Source organism: Sinocyclocheilus anshuiensis, unplaced genomic scaffold (genome assembly GCF_001515605.1).
Source record: "Sinocyclocheilus anshuiensis isolate Anshui unplaced genomic scaffold, SAMN03320099.WGS_v1.1 scaffold103, whole genome shotgun sequence".
Lineage (NCBI taxonomy): Eukaryota > Metazoa > Chordata > Actinopteri > Cypriniformes > Cyprinidae > Sinocyclocheilus > Sinocyclocheilus anshuiensis.
In genome coordinates this window covers 698,399-703,471 of record NW_015548201.1, presented here as the reverse complement: position 1 = coordinate 703,471, position 5,073 = coordinate 698,399, and the positions used below count along the sequence as shown (strand labels likewise).

At 36.4% G+C, this 5,073-nt stretch overlaps 2 protein-coding genes across 3 annotated transcripts in view; one reads left to right on the top strand and one right to left on the bottom strand.

Annotated features, from left to right (window-relative positions):
• LOC107653329 (RING finger protein 44-like) overlaps positions 1-1,030 on the bottom strand; it is a 16,439-nt gene extending 15,409 nt beyond the window's left edge. Inside the window, exon 1 of one of the 2 annotated variants that reach the window (XM_016440017.1) lies at positions 672-1,030. The gene's annotated coding sequence lies outside the window, so the exon portion shown is untranslated. The remainder of the gene's footprint in view (positions 1-671) is intronic. The other variant, XM_016440016.1, reaches the window with a different exon arrangement.
• Positions 1,031-3,921: 2,891 nt separating this feature from the next.
• LOC107653327 (cadherin-related family member 2-like) overlaps positions 3,922-5,073 on the top strand; it is an 8,219-nt gene continuing 7,067 nt past the window's right edge. Inside the window, exons 1-2 of the mRNA XM_016440011.1 lie at positions 3,922-4,212; positions 4,481-4,689. The gene's annotated coding sequence lies outside the window, so the exon portion shown is untranslated. The remainder of the gene's footprint in view (positions 4,213-4,480; positions 4,690-5,073) is intronic.

Sequence of the window (5,073 nt, the reverse complement as noted above, 5' to 3'; positions counted from 1 at the left end):
GGAATGAACATCATGTTGGAGAGCATCTAACTGTGTTCTCTAGCGTTTCTCATCCGCCTCTCCATCAGAGACAGTGTGACACAGCCCAGTCTGTTACATAAGCCTTGCGCCAAATGGCGAGCCGGCGGACAGAAACACATACAAGCGTCTTTACTTGAGGGGCGGTCAAAGTAACATCTACTTTATTTAATGCACTTTTCAAGTTCATGAACTGAAATCTTACAAAAATACGGATTTTACTTGCTCTAGGAAATGCATCATACAACGCATGAAGCAGACTGTATGAGAACGATGAGGGCTGTGTGTAGCATTTGTTTTTCTTTACAACAATCTTTGCGTTTAATTCGTCTGAGTACGCATAGGTCGGAATAATTTTTGCAGCATTTTGAAAGGGCCTCTCGACTGACTTCACTGCAGAGAACCCACCGCAATGTAACCTTCCTTGCTAATGTTTAACTCACGGGAAAATAACTCAAATAAATCAGATTCTAGCTTAACATGCGCTGTGCGTGCACACGATCACGCACATCTGAGGCAAGCGCGAGACAAGCAAACCCGCGTCCCATCCATCCATGCACTTCCAATCCAATGTAAACATTACAGCATTACAGCAACAAAACAAGGAGGGGCTCAAAGCTTTAGGGGGACAACGCATAAAAACACGCCGATACCTATGTGCGATGCATTCAAGACCGTGAAAACCCACAGAAATCCACGCCATCAACGCGAAGACTCAGGCGCGTGCGTTACCTGATTGTTAATTTGTGAGCATCTCAATCGCGGACATTTCTCCTTGTAATCCTGCACATCTCTGCCATATTCGGTGCGGCATGATCCTCCGCTGTTCCTGTATATGGAACATTCCGTGGATTTCACCACTGAATTGGGAAAAAGGTACAAACTGGAGCTCGAGGAATAAAGGCAGAATATGGCATTACTCTTCGCATCTCGCGCAAAACTACCACTCTCTGAGTGCATTAGACTTCGGAGAAATCAATGCACTCGGGTGAACCCAGCATCACCCGCCGCCTGTTTGCGTGCTTTTGTGACATACCCCTATGAGGGGCATTTAGAGGCCGCTGATTTATGGCAAGCCGTTTGAACATTATTCCATAGACATAGTGTCTGTTTTATGATACTAGTGTGCTGCTTTGTGGAAACTTGTTTCCGCCATGTGATGAAAAAAAAGAAAGAAAAGAAAGTTACGAGATATAAATTTGCAATTCTGAGAAAATAAACTCAGAATAAAAATTAAAAAAATCAGAATCTGCAAATCTGATTTTTTTTCTCAGAACTGCGAGTTTATATCTGAGAAAATTCTAAGATAAAAAAATGAGATTTGCAAGAAAAAAAGTACAAAAAAAAAAAAGTCAGAAAGGTTGCAGTTACCTTTAATTTATTTACCTGGTGGCGGGGACTGGCTTCCATAGCTACTTATAATTGTTAATTGTTAGTAAATAACAATTATCCAACTAGTATCTTTTTCAGTGTCAATAACTGTCTATTAAACACTAGTAGGCGTACTTACTGATTGGATACTAGTATTTCAGTACAAATTACTATTAATTAGCCACTATTATACAGTATTGACACATATCTATTGAATTAGTCACTATTACTTATTCATTGGCTACAATAAGTTGTACCTTTGCTACCAGTCACGTCCATAGTGATAAATACAATCAAACAAATCACACAATTTGCAGTTAAGTCCTACTGAAATAGGAGCTAGTTTTTATTCTTTAGTTACTTGTAACAGTTGAAATTTAGCACAGCCTTTTTTATTAGACACTAGTTTGTATTCCAGTTGTTAACTAGTAGCCTATGAATTTGTAATGAACTATAAAGTATCCATTCTGACTTGTCAGAGGTATGAGGCAATTAAACAATTGGAGTAGATGCTATTTCAATTAAGTACTAGTAAAACTGAAATAGATCACGATTCAAACTGTTAATATTAATTAAGAAGTGCTAGTAGCCTAGTCTTCTTTCCTCTACATTGAATCTCTCTTCTGTCTGGAAGATTTTATGATTTTATGTGTGATTTTACTTTCATATAGGTACACTGAATTAACAATTAGTGGATGTGATATTATGATATTCAACCATGCCAGGTAAAACAGATACCGAAAAAAGATACTAGTTATGGAATGAATAGGAATGAATGTTAATATGGCTTGCCACAGATGTCTTGCTCTACCGTAAACACTGGACGAGTTTGTCCTCATGAGGTCCCAATGTCAAGTCTTGGTTAACAATTATCACAGGGCTACGATTAGGTCATTGCATAGACTGTCCTATTATCCTGTTCTCCGCATTGAATAAAAACTAATGAAAGCTTAAATCCTCGTCGGGCATCCTCAATGACAAAAATAGATAGCTGACTTGATTATTTTTTACTTCATAATGATGATGATGACATTACACCTGTGCACTGTTTTATTATTAAAGCTGTTTGCATCATGAGGGAGGCATATGTCATTATCAATTAGATTTCTTGCATCCCTTATGGAAAAACTAATCAGGGTCACATTACGTAAATTCTAGTCTATGATTAGAATGTGCTTTGTCTCCCCCTACTGGCTAGACGAGGAACTAGGCTATAGACAGGAAAGTGGCCTGGAAGGGCCAAGTTTGCCCACCCCTGCACTAGATGATGCACCATCACGCAGTTCTCACATTGTTTCTTAATAAAAAAAGATGTTACAATGTTACTTAACGTGTGTTAGTGAGGGTCTTTCTCTTTTATAAATCATATGAAAACACCATCTAGAATGTATATGTTCACTCAGGTCTAACAAGTTGTTTGGGCCTGGCATACTGTATGTTTGTTTGCTTATTTTGTGCATATTCTTAACCAGGCCCATACTTTTCATAACCTTTGGTTAGCGAGATGGCTTCACTGTTGACAGCAATAAATGATTAGCAAAACACTTTGGTGTTATGGAAATCTATTAGATCTATTAATGATTAACTAGACAGTGGTTATATGTATAATAATCAAACCAAAACTTATTGCAGTCTTATTGTTATTACAGTGAATGTTATGGCATGACGCCTAACTTAAATGTTATTTCATTTCCCAGCATAATTACACAACGTGCCTATCACTAAAGACATGTCGGTTATGATCATTGGGCCTCAGCCATTTCACATCATTGTGCTAAATCATAAACCAAAACCTAAGAAGATAATATTAGGGTGGCATGTTAGTGTACTGAAATACATGTGGCACGAACAGGTCACGTTTTACAATATAAGGTGCAGTAAACAGATTTATGATAGATGTATCTATTTTTATGTACTATTCTAACACACCCAAATTCACATTGATACCTGAACCACAGATCCCCACAGAATATATAAATGTATTTGTTTGTTCATTTCTCCATATACACAATTGTCATATTTAGATATATTATCTATTCTTTTCTAATATTATTTCATTCTGTTGTGACTTTATACAATGTCAAAGGCTGCACAAATATGTACATGTACATACAGTATATTGTTATTTAGTATATATTTAATTTTAATACTTAATAATACATGCTTTCAGTTTATTTGTATTTTATATTTATTGTATAAGTCTGTATCATTGTATATAATATTATACAAGTCTATTTATATACATTTCTAGTATACATTTTTCTTATATTATAAATTGTATAATTCAAAATAGAGCATATGTTGCTGCTAATAAAAATGTATTTTAGTATTAGTTGATCTTCAGGCCTCTAGTGGCTTTAGTTTGATCCCTCATTCCACAGCATGTCCAGCATGGCAAACACCAAACAAGTAGAGACAAACACAAGCTCTTCTGTCAGCCTCAGGAGAAAGTTCCTCCATTGTTTTTGTTTGATAGCGGAAAGGATTCTCCCCAGGGGAGAGAAATCTTTTGTCCGTCTCTCGTTAATTACGAAGGCCCACAAGGGAAGTGGGCTCATTGAGAGTAGAGCCGAGCAGAGGGTAGGTAGGTTCTTGAATAGCTAATATGCTCATTTGCTTCCTGGAATCTCTCAGATTACATTATGTCCAGCTCACTAGAGTGATGCCGAGAAATAGCCAGAAAATAAAATCTGGATCTAAAGATGCATGGTTCTATAGTTGGCTTAGAAAGTAGATGCCCTGCTAAACACTTCACTAGAAATGGTGCTACGCCGTACCTTTGTCCTGTGGTTTCTTATAGCTTTTATGGTCTCATCTAATCAGGTAAAATAAATCTTTTCATTTTTATTTTTTCAACCATAATTCTTATATATATTACATAGGAATAACATAGGAAAACATTTCTTCTCTCCATGCTATTTCTCTGTGCTCTGTTCCAGTCTCCATTAATCTTGTATCTTTTGAGTTTGCTCAGGAGTTGCTGAATTAATGTGTGAATGGGCCGGATTATTCTGGACATAATGTGTTGTGACATTTGTTTGCCTACCCACACTTGTTGTTCTTCTAAACCATTCTCTGAACACTGTTTTAGGATCTGATTCTGTGGTGCCACTAAGCAGCTTTGTCATCAGGGTGAGAAGACGCAGTCTTTTCTCTGCTACAATGTTAATGAATAACGTTTACAACTGAAGGACAGCAATAGCCACTGATGCACTAGCCAGAGGTCTTGTATATTATATATTGTTCCCTCATTTGAAGAACGCCACTTGTTGGAATAGTACTAAGAGCAGATTGGCCACGGTAAGTCTTCATCAGCCTTATATCATTTTCAATTTATGTCTATTTGCATTCAGTGACGGCATGCAGATCAAGAGCTTATAAAGCTTTACTTTTTAGAGATTATTCTTTTGTGAATGATGGGTATGTAAATTTTGATTGTAGACTATGGTATCTTGACAAATCTAAGCAGGGGACTTTATAGCAAAAGTCTCAGTTTAATCTCATTGATGTCTAGGAGAAATATTTGAGATATTAAAAAGATATAAGCTGTGATTTTACTTAGCTACGGGTATATTGGATGAAAAATTAGTGCACATTTATGATATTCAACCATTTCAGGGATTGAAATGTAAGAAGTTCTGAAAAAAAATTAAATAATATATATATAAATATATGTAATAAATG